At 38.5% G+C, this 16041-nt stretch overlaps 1 long non-coding RNA gene and 1 pseudogene across 9 annotated transcripts in view; one reads left to right on the top strand and one right to left on the bottom strand.

Moving 5' to 3' along the window:
* LOC138141960 (uncharacterized) overlaps positions 1 to 16041 on the top strand; it is a 124651-nt gene that overhangs the window by 94385 nt on the left and 14225 nt on the right. For 7 of the 9 annotated variants that reach the window (XR_011163312.1, XR_011163310.1, XR_011163315.1 and 4 more), the window contains 4 exons: positions 720 to 1049; positions 1928 to 2062; positions 2237 to 2373; positions 3455 to 4031. The exons of 1 other annotated variant lie outside the window; for it this stretch is intronic. This is a non-coding gene — a long non-coding RNA (uncharacterized lncRNA). Of the gene's footprint in view, positions 1 to 719; positions 1050 to 1927; positions 2063 to 2236; positions 2374 to 3454; positions 4032 to 16041 lie in introns of those variants that run through there. One more of the 9 variants, XR_011163313.1, reaches the window with a different exon arrangement.
* LOC138141910 (hepatoma-derived growth factor-related protein 3 pseudogene) lies at positions 9186 to 10003 on the bottom strand (annotated as a pseudogene).

Below are 16041 nucleotides of genomic sequence, written 5' to 3'. Positions count from 1 at the left end.
TGACCTTTGGGGCAAGCTCCTTGGGCCTCCAGTTCCTTATCTGTAAAATGAGGGGAGTGGAGTGGATATCTTCTCCCAAGCTCTTCCACTACCTCCCTCCCTGCCTCCCTCCCCGACACAGATAATTTTTTTTTATTTTTTGCTTTTTGGAGGGGGACAATTGGGGTTAAGTGATTTGGCCAAGGTCACACTGCTACTATGTAAGTGTCTGAGGCCAGATTTGAACTCAGGTCATCCTGACAACTCCAGAGCCTCTTCTCTATTCATTGTGCCACCTAGCCACCTGTTCCCCAGATATTTTTGAGCCAAAGAGGGGAATGGGCAGGACTGTGGCTTGGGAAGATTACTTTATCAGCTTCAAGGAGGATGAACTGGAAAAAGAAGAAAGAATACAAACAAGGAGATGAATTAAGAGGGAGGAGAGACAAGACTTGGAGACCAGGGGGCCAAGAGAGCAGGAGAGGGAAGGTCAAGACTGAATCCAAGGCTCTGGACCTGGGGTATGGAGTTCATGGAGGAATCTGCAACAGCAGGAGAGAGGTCTGGAGAAAGGGCAGGTTTGGGGAGAAAGGCAAGCACTTTTAAATTATAATATTTCTGAGATGCCTGTGGTACATGCAGGACCTTCCTCAGGACCTTTCTGCATTTTTTATTCCCTTTGGTAACTAAGGGGCTACCTTTCCTGTGACCTTATGAGTCTTGTTTCTGTCCTGTCACAGGCAACTGCATCTCAGAAGTGATATCCTTTCTGAACAGGACCCATGGAGATGATGTTCTGTTCCAACTCAGCCAAAAAATAGGAAATGGCACCCAGCTGATTAAGTGGAATGTCAAATCTAAAAATCAACAACTACTCACAGTCTTGCCAGGGGAGAGGAGACCAAGATGGATCAATTCCCAGAAGGAATATGAGGGGAGGCTCAGTGTTGCTAGTGATGGGTCCCTTATTTTAATGAATGTGACCTCTAAAGACAGTGGATGTTATGAATCTAACATCATATCAACCTCCGGACACATTCATATTCAAAGCTTCAATTTAACAGTCTTTGGTAAATGAACCACTTGCCCCCTTTTGGACCTCACCCTGCTCTCACACACTTGTATACTTTTAAAAGTTTCCTTCCACTCTCCCACCTTCAGACCCCTCCAAAACCTGTATTCCCCTCTCACTTTACCCCTTAGAAAGGGAAGGAGGGGTAGAGCTGCTCTTTCTTTACACAGGGGAAAGTAGAGGACAGAAAACTGAGTCTGGAAGGCCTGTCCCAAGGTCACACACCCCTGAGCCAGCCCAAAGGAGAGAAGAGGAATGACTGAACTACAGACCTACCTTCCCTGCAGAACCAAGTGAAAGTTACTGAGCTTGTCAGTCACTCAGTCCTTCCTCAGCCCTCCTCCTGGGAATTTCTCTGGTTTTAAGTACAGTTCCTGAAGGCTAAATGTGCCCCTGAAATAGGGAATGAAGAACAGTGTCTCTTTCTTCTGGGGATGTCCCTTCTGATGAGAGAGAGATGTGATGTAGGGGGTGAGGAGGTGTTTTAGAGGAAGAGGATTGGTGCATACTGGGGGGAGAAGGAAGGCTTTCTGGGGAGAAAATGGGGGAGAATTGAAGAAACTTAGAAAATAATGGTACTCTAGAAGAGAGACACTCCAGATACTGCCTACTGTCATGTTTTATTCGTAGCTTATCAGGTTATCTCTGCCCTCTGTTCAAACCATCTAGGCCCTTTTCTCTCTTTATGGCCTTTCTTTCCAAACTTCCTCATCCAATATAAAAAAGTTCCATATGAAATTGGAATCTCTGCTAGTCTCCCTTTCCTATTCCCTTCTCCTTCCCAGTATCCCTTTCTTCACATATTCTTCTTTCTAAGTCTCTCTCCCACTTCCCAGGGACAGTTTGATTCTGAACTATCCTGACTTACTGTTTTAGAGAGTGTGAGTACAAAGTCTAGCATCAACCAATCGATGTGGTCATTGGTCTTCATCCCAGTCGTGTTTGGTGGATTGGTGGCCCTGGTGCGTGTCTGTCTGAAAAAAAAATGGAAATACCTTCACAAAATAAATGGTAACCTCAAGTCAAAAATGATTATGACTGTGCTGGGACAATGGGGCTTGGGCAGAGAATGGCATTGGTTTTAGTTTTTGGAGGAGAGAGGGGGTAGATGGGCCATGTTCTCATCAGTGGCCTAACTTCATGGGAGGGATGTGACCAGCCTGTTCTTTGACAACTTTCTTCTAGTCTCCAGGCATCTCCAGCAGAAGAAGTAACATGCCACTAGTACCAAACCCTGGGAAGGAGAGAAGAGTAGAAGAGGTATGTGAAAGTGTCCAGATGGCTTCTTATCAGATCAAGAAACACAGACTGAGGACACTTGGGTAAGACAGCTCCTTGCTAGACTTTATAGATAGACATAGGCATAGATATAGATATAAATAGATAGGAAAGGCAAGAATGAGGTCTGTCAGGGCTAGGCAGAGAGAAGAAGATGATCTTGCCCTGTGGACATAGTTTTATTCCTCTAATTTTTCATTTTCTTACTCATTTGCCTAAGTTTGGGGCTTTAAAAGCTGAGGGGGCCCTAAAGCTGAGAGCTCTTGAGAGTTTCCTGGAAGGGTATCCTCTAAATGGACAGTGAGAAAGGGCACTTGAGCAATCCAAAATTAAACAGCAAGGGCCAAGAAATTCTGATCCTTAACAGGAGAGGCCTCTGACAAAGACCTTGCCCTGGTGACCAGGAAGTCAAATAAGAGAGCAGAATCAAGTCCAAAGAAATTTGGTATAAAGAATGACTGTTTCAAAGTAATTGGCAATTGGGTCAAGAAATCTTCTGCAGGGCTGCTAGGTGGAGCAGTGAATAGGGTGCCAGCCCTGGAGTCAGGAGGACCTGAGTTGAAATCTGGCCTCAGATACTTAACACTTACTAGCTCTGTGACCTTGAGCAAGTCACTTAATTCCAATTGCCCTGCCTTCCCCCTCCAAAATGCAAAAGAAAAAAAAGAAAAGAAAAAGAAATCTGCTCGATAGGAAACGCCCACTCTAACCAAGGCTGGAAAAACAGATTATTCCATTGTATTGGGGAAAATCCTCTAGGGTTTATTCCTCTAATATCATCCTTAGGTGTCTGATGGCTCTCTTGCCTTTCAAAAGAGCTGGGCTGTGGTAAAGGGTCTCTGAGTTGTAAGCTGAAAGAGCAATCTTGGCAGAATCCAGTCCTCCTCCTGTGAAAAAGTGGCAGCAGATCAGCTGAAGATCCCAGCTTGGGCCTGGAGCTGAAAGCAGATGGGAGCCTCAGATCCCAAAGCTAACTCCTGGTAGAAGTGCAGAAGGCAAAGGCTACCTTAGTAGCACCTTGAGATCTTTTACAGCAAAGAGAGTGGTTTTCTGACAGGTGTACGATTTTGATTAATGGCTTGACAGAATATGATGGTCATTTATATAGAACTTTCTTTCCAATAGAGACTTGCCAGCTACAACCACACAGGACAATGAAAGAGTGCTGGCCAGAGTCTGCACACCACAGGAGAGCAGCTGAGAGCAGGTCAAAAGGCAACAGTCCAGCTACATGGACCAAGACATTTCCCCCAACAATGCTGGACCCGAGCACAGATGTCCCCCTTGTATGTGCTTCTACTTAAGGTCCAGGCTGCCCACTGATAGTGTTTGTAACATCTATGGAAAACTGATTTAAACTTATATAAATAAATAATTGAATGGACTCTACAATACATTCCTATTAAGCACATTTTCACATTAGTCATGTTGCATAGAAGAATTCTAATGAAGGGGAAAAACCATGAGAAAACAAAACCAAAAAGAAAGTATTCTGCTTCATTCTGCATTCCAACTCCATAGTTCTTTCTCTGAATGTGCCTGGCTTATGATATGTTTCTGTTTCTTTTCTCTATTCTGTATTTGTATTCTGGCCTCTGTGACTAAAATGAAAAATTTTAAATTGTAAAATAAAAAAATTTAAAGTCAGAAAAAGACAGTTGTTGGAGGGGCTATGGAAAAAAACTTATAAACAAATATATTTCTGGTCACAGCCAACTTGGGAATCTCTCATATTTGAGTGTGCTTTTGTGTTACAAGGCTTCTAATTGGGCTTTTTTTTTTTCAATAAAAAAAAGGGAGGTGGCAGTGAGAGGCAAGGTGGATGGGAATGCCACATCAACAAAAGAAAGCAGAAAGGAAGGAAAAAAGAAATAACAACAAGCGGGTCATAGAAATGTTTTGTTTTCTTTAGTGCAAGGAAAAATATAGGAAGTCAGAGGGAAGAGCAGATGAGCAGAATGCGTTTGAAAGTTACAGTTTGAAGTTATGACATATATAATTAATAAGAGACAAACAACACATAATAGAGTTTCTCAGCTTTGTGTACAATCTTCTTTCCTATTAATAAATAAATACCATTTCTTAAAGTACAAAGACCATAAAAAAATAGGAAGTGTGTATTTAGAGCCAGTCTTCCCATGTGTCCTGATTGTACCAGGCAGCTCACTGTCTTGGGTTAACCACCAGGTCTAGTCGTTGTTATTAGGGACATTTCATTTTGTTTTCTCCCCACTTAATAGTATTTTATTTTTTCCAATTGCATGTAAAGAAAGCTTTCAACATTCACTTTTATAAGATTTTGAGGTTCAGATTTTTTTCTCCCTGCTCTCCCCCATTCTCCAGACTAGAAGCAATCTGATAGAGGTATACATGTTAAAGAGGTATACATATTAAACATTATTATATAACATATATACATTATTCATATTTTAAAAGAAGAATCAGAACAAAAGGGAAAAACCACAAGAAAGAAAAAAGAGGGAAAAAATAGTATGCTTTGCTCTGCATTCAGACTCCATAGTTCTTTCTCTGGATGTAGGTTATTAGCTACATTCTCAAAGAATATCCAGGAATCATCCCAGATGATATTGAATCCTGTATGTTGCTGCCAAGAAGTTTATTGTCTACTATAAGGGGGATACACTGTGTACATACGTGACATGAAGGGCATACAAAGTTCCACAAAGTTATCTCAATTAATAGAGAACACTAATGATGGTGGAAAACAGGAAAGGCCTAAGATAGGAGGGGCCCCTGAGTTGTGCTTTGAAAGACACTAGGGATTCTAAGAGGGAGAGACGAGAGGTGTTGGCATTCCGGTTCTGGGGGCCAACCTGGGCATGTCCAGAGACACTGGAGATTTAATAGCATGTATGGGGAATACCTAACAGGTCCATTGGAGAGAATGCACAAAAAGGAGTAATATCTGGAAAGCTGTGGGAGCTAGACTGTGGAAGCTCTTAAATACCAGGTAGAATTCTGTCTCTTTCTCAGAGGGAATAGGGAACCATTGACATTTTTGAGCAGAAAGCTATAGAGGTGTAGGAAAAGTCCCACCATAACAGGAAGGTATTCAGATTCCAAAAAAGAAGATGGGTATGCCAGAGTAGTATACGCATGTATGTGGATGAATATATGTGTTTATATAAGCACATACATACACACACATGTATTTTACATTTATAGGGTTAATTAGGTTGTAAAATGTCAATTTACTTGGGACCAGCCCTGTGGCAGTGACAAGACAGAGTGGGGCCTCCCTGTGCCAACCCTAGGCCAGGTCAGTTATTACAGAGGAACAAAAAAAAGTTTAGTGTCTGGGATGGCCCAGAGTCACTTCCAAGTGTTCCCTTGAGACAGCTGGACGTCCTGTTGCTGTTCATCTTGACTTAGGGTAGTTTACATTCTCTGTGAGACTCAAGGTCATGGTGCTGGGTTGTCTACCACTACACACTCCACCTTTCCTGACCTGCTCATACATTCTTTCGGACATAATATTCTACGAAGTTCCCTAAGGGGGGCACAAGTGGTTTTGTTAGCATGAAGGTGACAGAGAAACTCAACCCTAGACAACCTGCAGGCATAATCCATAGCAGCAACACAAGCATAAGCAAGCAAATAATAGAACCTACAGAAAAATTACCACAGTTGTTATAATTTCCTTCCATTGCAGTCCTAGGGAGAAGATGAAAGAAATTATAGCAGTGCAGGGGAACCTGTGGCCTCCAGGCCATGTGTGGTCCTCAGATGTGGCCTTTGACTAAACCCAAACTTCACAGAGCAAATCCCCTTAATAAAAGGACTTGTTCTGTAAAACATGGACTGAGTCAAAAGGCAGCACCCAAGGACCTAGAAGGCCCCATGTGGCCTCAAGTTTGTAGGTTCCTCACCCCTGATCTATAGCATCAGGTGGGGGTTCTAGGGCATTAATTTGGGGTTTCATATTTTGCAGCAATTTGGTGGTGTTATTGGATTCAGTAAGGAAAAGGGCCCAGCAAGAGGTTTGTATTACAGCAAGAGTTCCACCTTGGGTAGTGGTCAAGATGTCTACCACCATTCTATTTTGCAAAACCATTTTACCCCTTTCTCTTACTTACAATATTAACAACCCCTATACCTCCACACTATAATTATGTGCAGTTTGTATAAAATGTGGAAAGGCTTCTACCTGGGCCTTATAAGTTCTAATTCAGTACTCTATAATCAATAACATACAATATATTAGAAGGTAGTAATTATCAAAATTATTTGATACTGCCTAAGAAATAAAAAGGTAAATCAGTGGAACAGAGTACACATACAATTCACAGCAGCAAATGACTATAGAACCTTGAGTTTGACAAGTGGAAGGCCTTCCTGTCAGTTGGGGAATGGCTAAACAAGTTGTACTATGTGGTTGTGGTGGAATACTACTGTGCTCTGAGAAATGATGAGCTTGATGATTATAGAAAAACATGGACAGACTTGCATGAAAAAAGGAAGAGTGAAATGAGCAGAACCAAGAGAACCCTGCATACAGTGACTGCAATAGTGTTTAAAGAACAACTTTGAGTGCCTAAGTCATTTTTGACTATCATAAATACTCAAATTAACCACAAAGGATATATAAAGAATGATGCTATCAGATGCTATCTGCATCCAGAAAAAGGACTGATAAATAGAATTATGTGTAGAATGGTTTGTATGTAAAAAATGTAGAAGAATGTGTAGAAAGAAACAACTAATATCATGGCATTACAGTCAGGATAACACAAGATTTAGCATTTTCTTCATTGAAGGATCAGAGGGTTTGGAATAGGATATTATGGAGGATGAAAGAGCTAGGATTACAACTAAGAATCACCTACCTAGTAAAACTGTGGATAATCCTTCAGGGGGAAAATGGATATTCAATTAAATAGAGGACTTTCAAGCATTTCTGCCTAAAAGACCCTGGTGGAATTTTTTTTTTTTACTTTCAAGTACAAGACTCAAGAGAAGCATAAAATAGTAAACAAAAAAGAGAAATCATAAAGGCTTCCAGGTTAAACTGATTATATTCCTATATGGGAATATGGTAACTTGTAACTCCTGAAAACTTTAAATTAATATTTCTGCAACTTTTTATTTTTCTTCAAAAAATGCTTTGCCGGGGGTGGCTAGGTGGAGCAGTGAGTAAAGCCTGGACCCCAGGTTCTGACCTCAGACACTTAACACCCACACACAAAAAAACTAGCCTTGTAACCTTGGGCAAGTTACTTAACCTCAGTTGCCCTCCAAAAGGCAAAAATAAACAAACAAACAAAAAAGAATGCTTTGCAGCTGGATTCATATAGTTCCTGAGTATGTCTTGATATTCTCCCAAATATTTTGTACATTCCATAGTTATTTTTATTGGAATGTCTCTTTCTAGCTCTTTCTGCTGGGTTTTGTTAGTAATATGTAGGAATTACTTTGATTTATGAAGATTTATTTAATACCCTGCCATTGTGATGAATTTATTTCTTCCTATTATATTTTAGTTTTCTTAAGGATCTTCTAAGTAAACCTGATATCATCTACAAAAAGTGATGTTTTTGCTTCCTCTTTGCCTATATGTATTCCCTCAATTTTTTTTTCATATCTTATTGTTCATTCTAGGGTTACATTAAATAAAAATAGTGACAACAGGCATCTTTGCTCTACCTCTGATCTTATTAGAAGGTATTACCAGAATTTTCCAGTTATGTATAATGTCTGCTCTTGGTTTTAGATGGTCTTTCTTTAATATATTAAGTAATATCTCATTTATTCCTATGCTTTTTATTTTTTTCACATTCCAATAAATTTATTCTGTAAAAACAATACTTTTTTTGTTTTGTTTTGTTTTTACAGTAAAATTTTCAGCTACAATCCTTGAATACGCTGAAGATGTTCCAAGGACAAGCATAACAAAGATTGATAAAACCAAACTGACTAAATATGTTCTCACAATATTAGCTGGCATAAAAATAAATAAAATTTTCTATGATCACAATTGCAACAATAATGTACACATAATGGTTCTGGAATGATTATTAACTAGTCTAGCTCTGTTTCCAAAAGAAAAGAGAAGAATAAATTCTTATAAGCCTTTTCAGTATTTTAAAGTCTGTGATTTGCTTTGGTTTCCCATTGGGATGCTGAATCATAAATAGACTTAAAAATGAAAGGTAGGTGGTACATGAGTAATTCATTCAAGTCGTATTGGTATTGGGAAAAAAAAGTCCTTGTCTTAATCTAAAGGAACACAAAAGACTAACATCACACAGAGAAACTAAGTGAATTTGTGTACATAACAACGTGATTTTTTTTTAAAAGAAGTATCAGCTCTCAGCTATTTCTAATAAGGAATAGGTATTTTACAACATTATTGAATGTTCTGCACATGGCCTCATGAATCAAGAACAATTTTACTTTCATTTTCAGTCAATCAAATAACAAAGAATGGCATTATGGTAATTTACAATTCTGTCTCTAGGAATCCCCAAATTCCCTCATGAAGGGGGAAAATCACTCCTAAAATTTATGTAAAAATGCTGGTTTGAATTTAATTCAGTGGTGGGAGAGGGTGGGGTAGGTAAGAGGATGATAACAACTGCCCTTTTTTTTTTTTTTAACAATTGGGGTTAAGTAACTTGCTCAAGGTTACATGGCCAGTTATTTCTGGGTGTGGTGCTGAGTATCTGAGCCTGGATTCGATCCCCCAGGTCATCCCAACGCTGGGGCCAGTGCTCTTACTCGCTGAGCCACCTGGCCGCGCCCACAACTGCTCTTTCTATTGGTAAAACATATCCAGATGTACAACTTGGTGTAAAAATCTTCATAATCACCATCATTAGTCTGTGGTTAAGGGCAACTTCATGCAGCCAAATGAGAAAGTGAATTGATAACCCTTAGAAAAAACTAAAATGTCTTATTTTTTTTGCAAACACAACAGAGAGGAATGTGTACAATGTGTATACAAACTGGGACTCTGTTGATGGTAACAGTGAGTATGTGTTGATCCATATCAAACCCGAGACAATCAAACATGTAACCTTCTTGTGGTTTCCCTTATTATTCAGTATTCGTTATGTGGGTTAAGTCCCTTCACTGGTTTTCTGCAAGTCTGAAGACGTGTTTCTTGTGTCATTGCCTGTATGTCCCACGGCTTCACAGCCGCTCCTATTTTCTTCCTCTTTGCAGTCCTTATCGTCATCTGCTGGAGATTTCTGTAACTGCTTAGAGGATTTCTTTGAAGTGTATGATTATTTCCGTTTTGAGCCAGCTTTTTCATTTCCTTCTTTTGCCTTTTCCATCTTCTACTCTATCACCTTCCTCTTCACTGCAGTATTGCCTCCTTCACCTTCAGTTTCTGAAGAACTCTGTTGCTGAATTGCCTGGTATCCAGTAAACTTGATTCTAGGATTATTTTCTATTTCCCACAAGCCTTCATTAAATCCTTTTTCTTTTGTTAGACTTCTTATCATTATATTCTTTCTAAGGGAAAAGGTCTTTGGGCCCCAGAAATGCTGTTTCATGGGTGCCAAAAAAGAAGTTGGGGTACTCATTTGCTGGAGGCTTCACAGCTCTCTCTGGGAGTTTATAAATCCGGACCGGCCAGTGCCACTAGCCCCTCATATTGGCGAACACCAGTTCCCCCGCCTTGTACTCGCGGGGCCGCGGCCGCGCCATCCGGAGCCGCCTCTGCTTCCTTTAAATATCGCCGCCAAAGATCCCGGGGAGGGGGGGGGCTCCCCCCTGCGGGCTGCTCCCCGCGCGTCTCACGGGCCTCGGAGCCGGGACAGCAAGGGAAGCGCCCGGCGAGGTGGGGTCGGGGCCGGGAAGGGAAGAGGCTTCGGGGCGGCGGCGTCGGCGGCGGCGCTCGGCCGGGCGATGCCTCCTCTCTCCCTCTATGCTTTTTATTTTGAATTAAAATAAGTGTCGAATTTTGTCAAATTGTAGCATCTATTAGTATAATCATGTGTTTTATTATTCATATTATTAGCATACTTTATTATATTAGTCTTTTTAAACAAAACAAACTTGAAAAAACCTAATCAGAGTGTACAAACCTCAGAAGGTTTCCTAAAATGCCAAAAGGTTATGTAATTGTGCATACTCATTGACCCGGCCGTATCACTCTTTTAATGTAATGGCATATTATTGGGCCATAAGAAATCACAAAATTGGAAAGTTTTAGAAGAACCTGAGAAGACTATGAACTGATGCTGTGAAGGGAACAGGCTTCTGAAAACAATTGATACAATGACAACCTCAAGAAGAAAAAGAACTTTGATAGACTTTAGAATTCTGATCAGTGCAAAGATAAATCATGTGTGCAAAAGACTGAAGATGAAACATGATACTACTTCCCACCACAGAGGTGATGGATTTAAAAAAAATGAACCAGAACAAGACATTCATTTTTAAATAGGAATGGTGTAGGTATTGGTCTTGCGGGGCTATGCATGTTTTGATGAAGTTTTTATTTTTCTTTTTTTAAGTCATTGTTCAGTTTGGGAATGGGGGCAAGTGTGTGTGTGTGGGGGGGGGGTTACAGAGAGAAAGAGAGCTTATAAAAAACAAAGGTAGCTGAAATCATTATAATATGTATTTACAGCCTATTTGCTAATCTATTTCTGAAAATTTTTTGCATCGAGGTTCAATTCCATCTAAGTTATGAGTTTTATTAACATACAATGGGACAAAATAATTTCCTAGATAATCTTCTTTATGACTTCCTTAATTTTCTCTTCAATTTTTATGAATTTTTTTTCTTTTTAGTGTGAATATAAGTTCTATGGTTGTCCTCTCTTTTGTTTTTTTATTTGGGTTAACAGTTTATTTTCTTAGTGTAAAAGCAATTTTAAAGTTATATGTCCAATTAATTGATTTATTCTTTCTCTCTTTTGTTGAGGAAGGCTTTTAGACTTTTAAATTTTCTCCTTAGAACTGTTTTAACTGTGTGGCATAGGTTTTGGTATATTATCATTTTCTTCAATGAAATTTTCTATTGTTTCTACATTTTTTGCTTTGACCTGCCAGTTTTTTTAAATTTTAAATTAAATTTTATTTTATTTTCATAAATATGAAAATCTGCTTTTCATCCCTCCTACTTTCCACTCCCCCAATGTACTGAAAGAGCCAGAAAAACAGAATCATTATAACAAACATGTGGAGTTAAACAAAAATTCTCACATTGGCCAGGTCCAAAAATAAATGTCTCAATTTACACTCTGAGCCTATCACTTCTATCAGCAAATGAGTAGTATACTTCATCATAGGTTCTCTGGAATTTCGTCAGGTCATTGTGTTGCTTAAAAGTCTTTAAAAGTTGTTTTTCCTTTATAGTCTTGTTGTTACTGCATAAATTGTTCTCCTACCTCTTCCTATTTTGTTCTTCATTCTCAGGTGTTTGTGAAACTGGCTCCTTGATCACTTCTTATAATTCAATAATATTGAATCACATTTACAAACCATCATTTGTTCAGGCATTCACCAATTGACAGACATCTCTATTCAGTTTCTAATTCCTTACCACCATAAAAAGAGCTGCTATAAATATTTTTGTATGCTTGGGTCCTTTTCCTCTTTCTTTGCTCTGTAGGATTTATACCTAGTCAACTAGCTAATTCTTTAGTCATGTTAGTGAACCTTTAATTACTTTTTTATTCTTTCTTCAAAGGCCTACATTGCTCATATTTGTTATTTCCTTGCAATCAGTAAATGATGTATTTAATATTTCTGCTTTTCAGTTTTATGGGGAGGACTTTATGCTCCAGTATACTGTTAGTTTTTGTAAAGGTACATACCTGCTTTTCACAACTGAGAGGTGTGTAAATTTTCTTCTATTCCCATTCAGAAATTGCCAGAGAGAATCATCTTTAATTTTCTTAAGTTGTATTCAGGTTCTTGCCTTTTTTCTTGTTTATTTTTTAGTTAGATTTGTCTGAGTCTAAAAGCAACATATTGAGGTCCCCCATTAGTATAGTTTTAGTATATATTTTAATTTAATTGACTTTTTTCAATTGACTTTTCCTTTGAGTATGTAGGTACTATGTTATTTAGTGCATATATATTAAGTATTGATACTGATTCATCATTTATAGTGCCTCTAAATATAATGTAGTTTTCCTGCTTATATCTTTTTTATCACATGTATATTTATTGTAGACTTACCATAAATTATGATTATTATCCCTCTTCATTTTAGTTCAGCTGAAGGATAATAGGTTTTAACTTTATCTGAATCTTTAAGTTTCAAGTGTGTTTCTTATGAACAACATATTTTTGTGCTCTGTTTTCTAATTCCTTCTACTATCTTTCTGTGTTTGATGGTGACTTCATCCCATTCACATTGATAGTTATTATTGGTAATTGTATATTTTCCTCATTCCTTGCCCCGAAGGCCTTTTTTTTCCCCCTGCTACTTTGGAGATCCTTAGGTCACTTCACAAAAGATATTACCTAGAGCTCTTCTCTCATTGTGGTGAGGCTGTGTTATCCCTCCCCCTACTCCTCACAGGAGGCCATGTGTCCTTTACCTCCTTTTCTCTCAGGAGCTTTAGTCCTGTCATAGAGATCTGGGATACACCTAAGATGGGTTCATCTATAGTACCTCCAATGCTTCTGAACTCTGGAGAGTACCATACTCTGGGCTTCTAGCATATAACCAGACTCTCTCTGTTGGCTGTTCCTGGAATGGTCTCTGTCCTTCTACTGCCCCTGGGCTTTGAGGACCAACCCTCAATTGGACTATTTTTGGCCCTCCCAATCCAGTTCCTCTACATTGCTTTGTACCTTGCCTTGCACCTACTCTGGCAGCATTCTGGCCATCTGTAGCACTAAGATGGGTGGGGAAGTCTTCAATTTATTCTCTTTATTCATTTTTAACTGATATGTTTTTCAGTTTGCTAGGTTGTTTATAGGATATCTGAGCTCCTCCTGGTCTTACACACACTATCTTCCCACTTATTAGGTTTTTTTTTTTTAACTAACTTCTTGTTTTATTTATAAATTCAAAGGATGTTTTTCCTTTCAGTTTTAATCAATGTCTTCTTTCATCTTCATGATTTCCATTTTTTTAAATTGCAGATCCAATTCATCAACTTGTTCTACCTCTCTTTTGCTGATCAAAGTATTTAGAGATAACATGATTTTCCCTTAAAGTCTGTTTTAGCAGCATCACATAAGTTTTGATATTTTGTATCATACTTGTCATTTTCCTTTAGATTTTCTATTGATTCTATGATTTGTTCTTTAACCCTGCACTTCCTTAGAATTAAATTATTGGTCTCCAATCAATTTGAAATTATTTGTTTATAGGCCCTTTACTGAACCTAATTTTTACTACATTGTAATTAAAGGATATATTTCATTTTTCTGAATTCATTTGTGGCTTTTTTTGCCACAACATATGACCATTTTTTCATAAAACTACCATGCACAGTTGAAAAATATGTAAAATCATTTCTATTCCCATTCATTAATTGCCAGAGAACTATTATCTCTAATTTTCTCAAATTCTACTCAGGGCCTTAACTTTCTTCTTGTTTTAAATTTTGTTAAAAAAATTTTTTTAATAGTCTGATAGTATTGCATTGCGATCCCCTGAAAACTTTGGATCATGGGAACAACATGGTCAGGTCTGCCTTAGGAAGATTACTTAGACAATTCTGGTGAATTGTGGGAGAGAAAAACTAGAAACAGGGAAACCAATTAGAAGGCTATAATATTTATCTAAACAGAGCTGATGAGGCCCTGTCTTAGGATAGTTGCTTTATGACTAGACAGAGCTGTACTTATTTCACAGAGGAAGGTAATACTTGGCAACCAGTTATAAGGTTGGAGTTGGGGACAGGAATGGGATCAGAAAGTAAGTGTTGAGAATAACTCTGAAGATCCCATTGTGGGTTACTGGGAGGATGGTGGTGCCTTTAACAGAAGTAAATAGTAAAGTTTGGGGAAAGATAAAGTTTAGATGGGATGATAATTATCTCTCTTTGGGGTATATTGGGTTTGAGATAAAAGGGACCATCCAGGTCCTCTATCTTTTTTATTCCTTATTCTGTTCCCAGTAAGTAAAATACTATTTGTTTCTTTTCCCTCCTCTGTCACATTTGCCATTGTCATAAATACCTACATCCCCAAAGGTCAAGATCCCCTTCATCCTAAACAGGATGTGGAAAGATTCCATCATCTTTCCATATGGATGCAAACTTCTGAACTGAGATGTGAGAGCCTGGAAAAAAGGACACAACTTGGAGTAATAGGACCTGAGTTACAATCCTGCCTCTGATGCTTTTTACTTCTCTGACCTTGATCAAGGCACTCTTTAGATTTTCAGTTCTTCATCAAAAAAATGAGGAAATTGTCCTAGGTGACCTCTAACCTCCCTTCTAACTCTAAATGAATGACTTCATGACATTGACTTTCATTTTAAGTTAATGCTTTTTCTGTTACTAGGATATCCTGTCAGCTTAACCCCACCTCTGACATATTGTTGTTGTTTAGTAATGCAGTTGTGTCTGAGTCTTCATGACCCCATTTGGGGTTTCATTGGCAAAGATACTGGAGTGGTTTGTCATTTCTTTCTCCTGCTAATTTTACAGATGAAAAAACTGAGGCAAACAGGATTAAATGATTTACCCAGGTTCACACATCTAGTAACTGTCTGAGGTCATATTTGAACTCAGGTCTTCCTGACTCCAGACCCAGAACCCTGTCTATCCACTGTGTCAGCTAGCTGCCCACCTCTAACATATACCATTCATGTAAACTAAGTAGGTTACCTAACTTCCCAGTGCCCCAGGAAACACTCCTCTAACCTGCCTGAAGTTGCTTCATAAATCATAGGTTTACAGCCAGAAAAGACCTTAGGAGTCATCTAGTCCAACTGCCTCATTTTGTAAATTAAGTGAGTCTTAGAAAGTGGCTTGTCAAGGGCAGAGCAAAGATGATGAAGAAAAGGCAAAGACTTGCCAAAAACCTACACATTCCTCAGAATTATCTCTGAAAACAGTTGCATGAAAAATTTGAAGCATGGGACAATACCCTCTCCACTGCAGAAGCAGAGGATAGAGTTAAGTCAAGCAATAGACTGGGAAAATGAAAAAAGAGTAGAAAAAATAAATCCTGACAATAGTAAATTACTATGGTAACAGGGAAGATCAAAACAAAAACTCAGAAGAAAACAACAAACTCAAAACTGCTACATCCAAAGCCTCCAAGAAAATGTGAATTGGTCTCAAGTCATGGAAAAACTCAAAAAGGATTTTAAAAATCAAGTAAGAGAGGTAGAGGAAATATTGAAAAGAAAAATGAGTGATGCAAGAAAATGTCTTAAAAAGAGTCAATAGCTTGGTAAAGGAGGTACAAAAAATGCAAAGAAGAGAATTCCTTATAAAGCAAACTTAACCAAATGGAAAAGGAAGTACAAAAGGTCACTGAAGTAAATAATTTTTTTTTTTTGGTCTTTATTAATTTGTTTACTTTTAGTTTACAAGATTCATTACCACAATTCTTTGAGTTTCAAATTTTCTCTCCCTCCTCCCTCCTCCCCCCCCCCCCCATGGAGGCATACAATCAAGTATAGTATCTGCAAATACTTTCACATTAGGCATTAGTCAGGTTATAAAGAAAGATTGTAACAGATGGAATGAAGAATGGGAAAGAGGAAACAAAACCTAACAAGAAAACGAAAAAGGGCAGGTAGTTTGCTTCAATCTGGG

This window comes from Petaurus breviceps, unplaced genomic scaffold (assembly GCF_028583685.1).
Source record: "Petaurus breviceps papuanus isolate PSGF00001 unplaced genomic scaffold, PetGlider_PUasm1.0 90510, whole genome shotgun sequence".
In the NCBI taxonomy this organism is placed as follows: domain Eukaryota; kingdom Metazoa; phylum Chordata; class Mammalia; order Diprotodontia; family Petauridae; genus Petaurus; species Petaurus breviceps.
The sequence above is the reverse complement of the archived record's forward strand: the minus strand, read 5'-3'. Positions and strand labels throughout refer to the sequence as shown.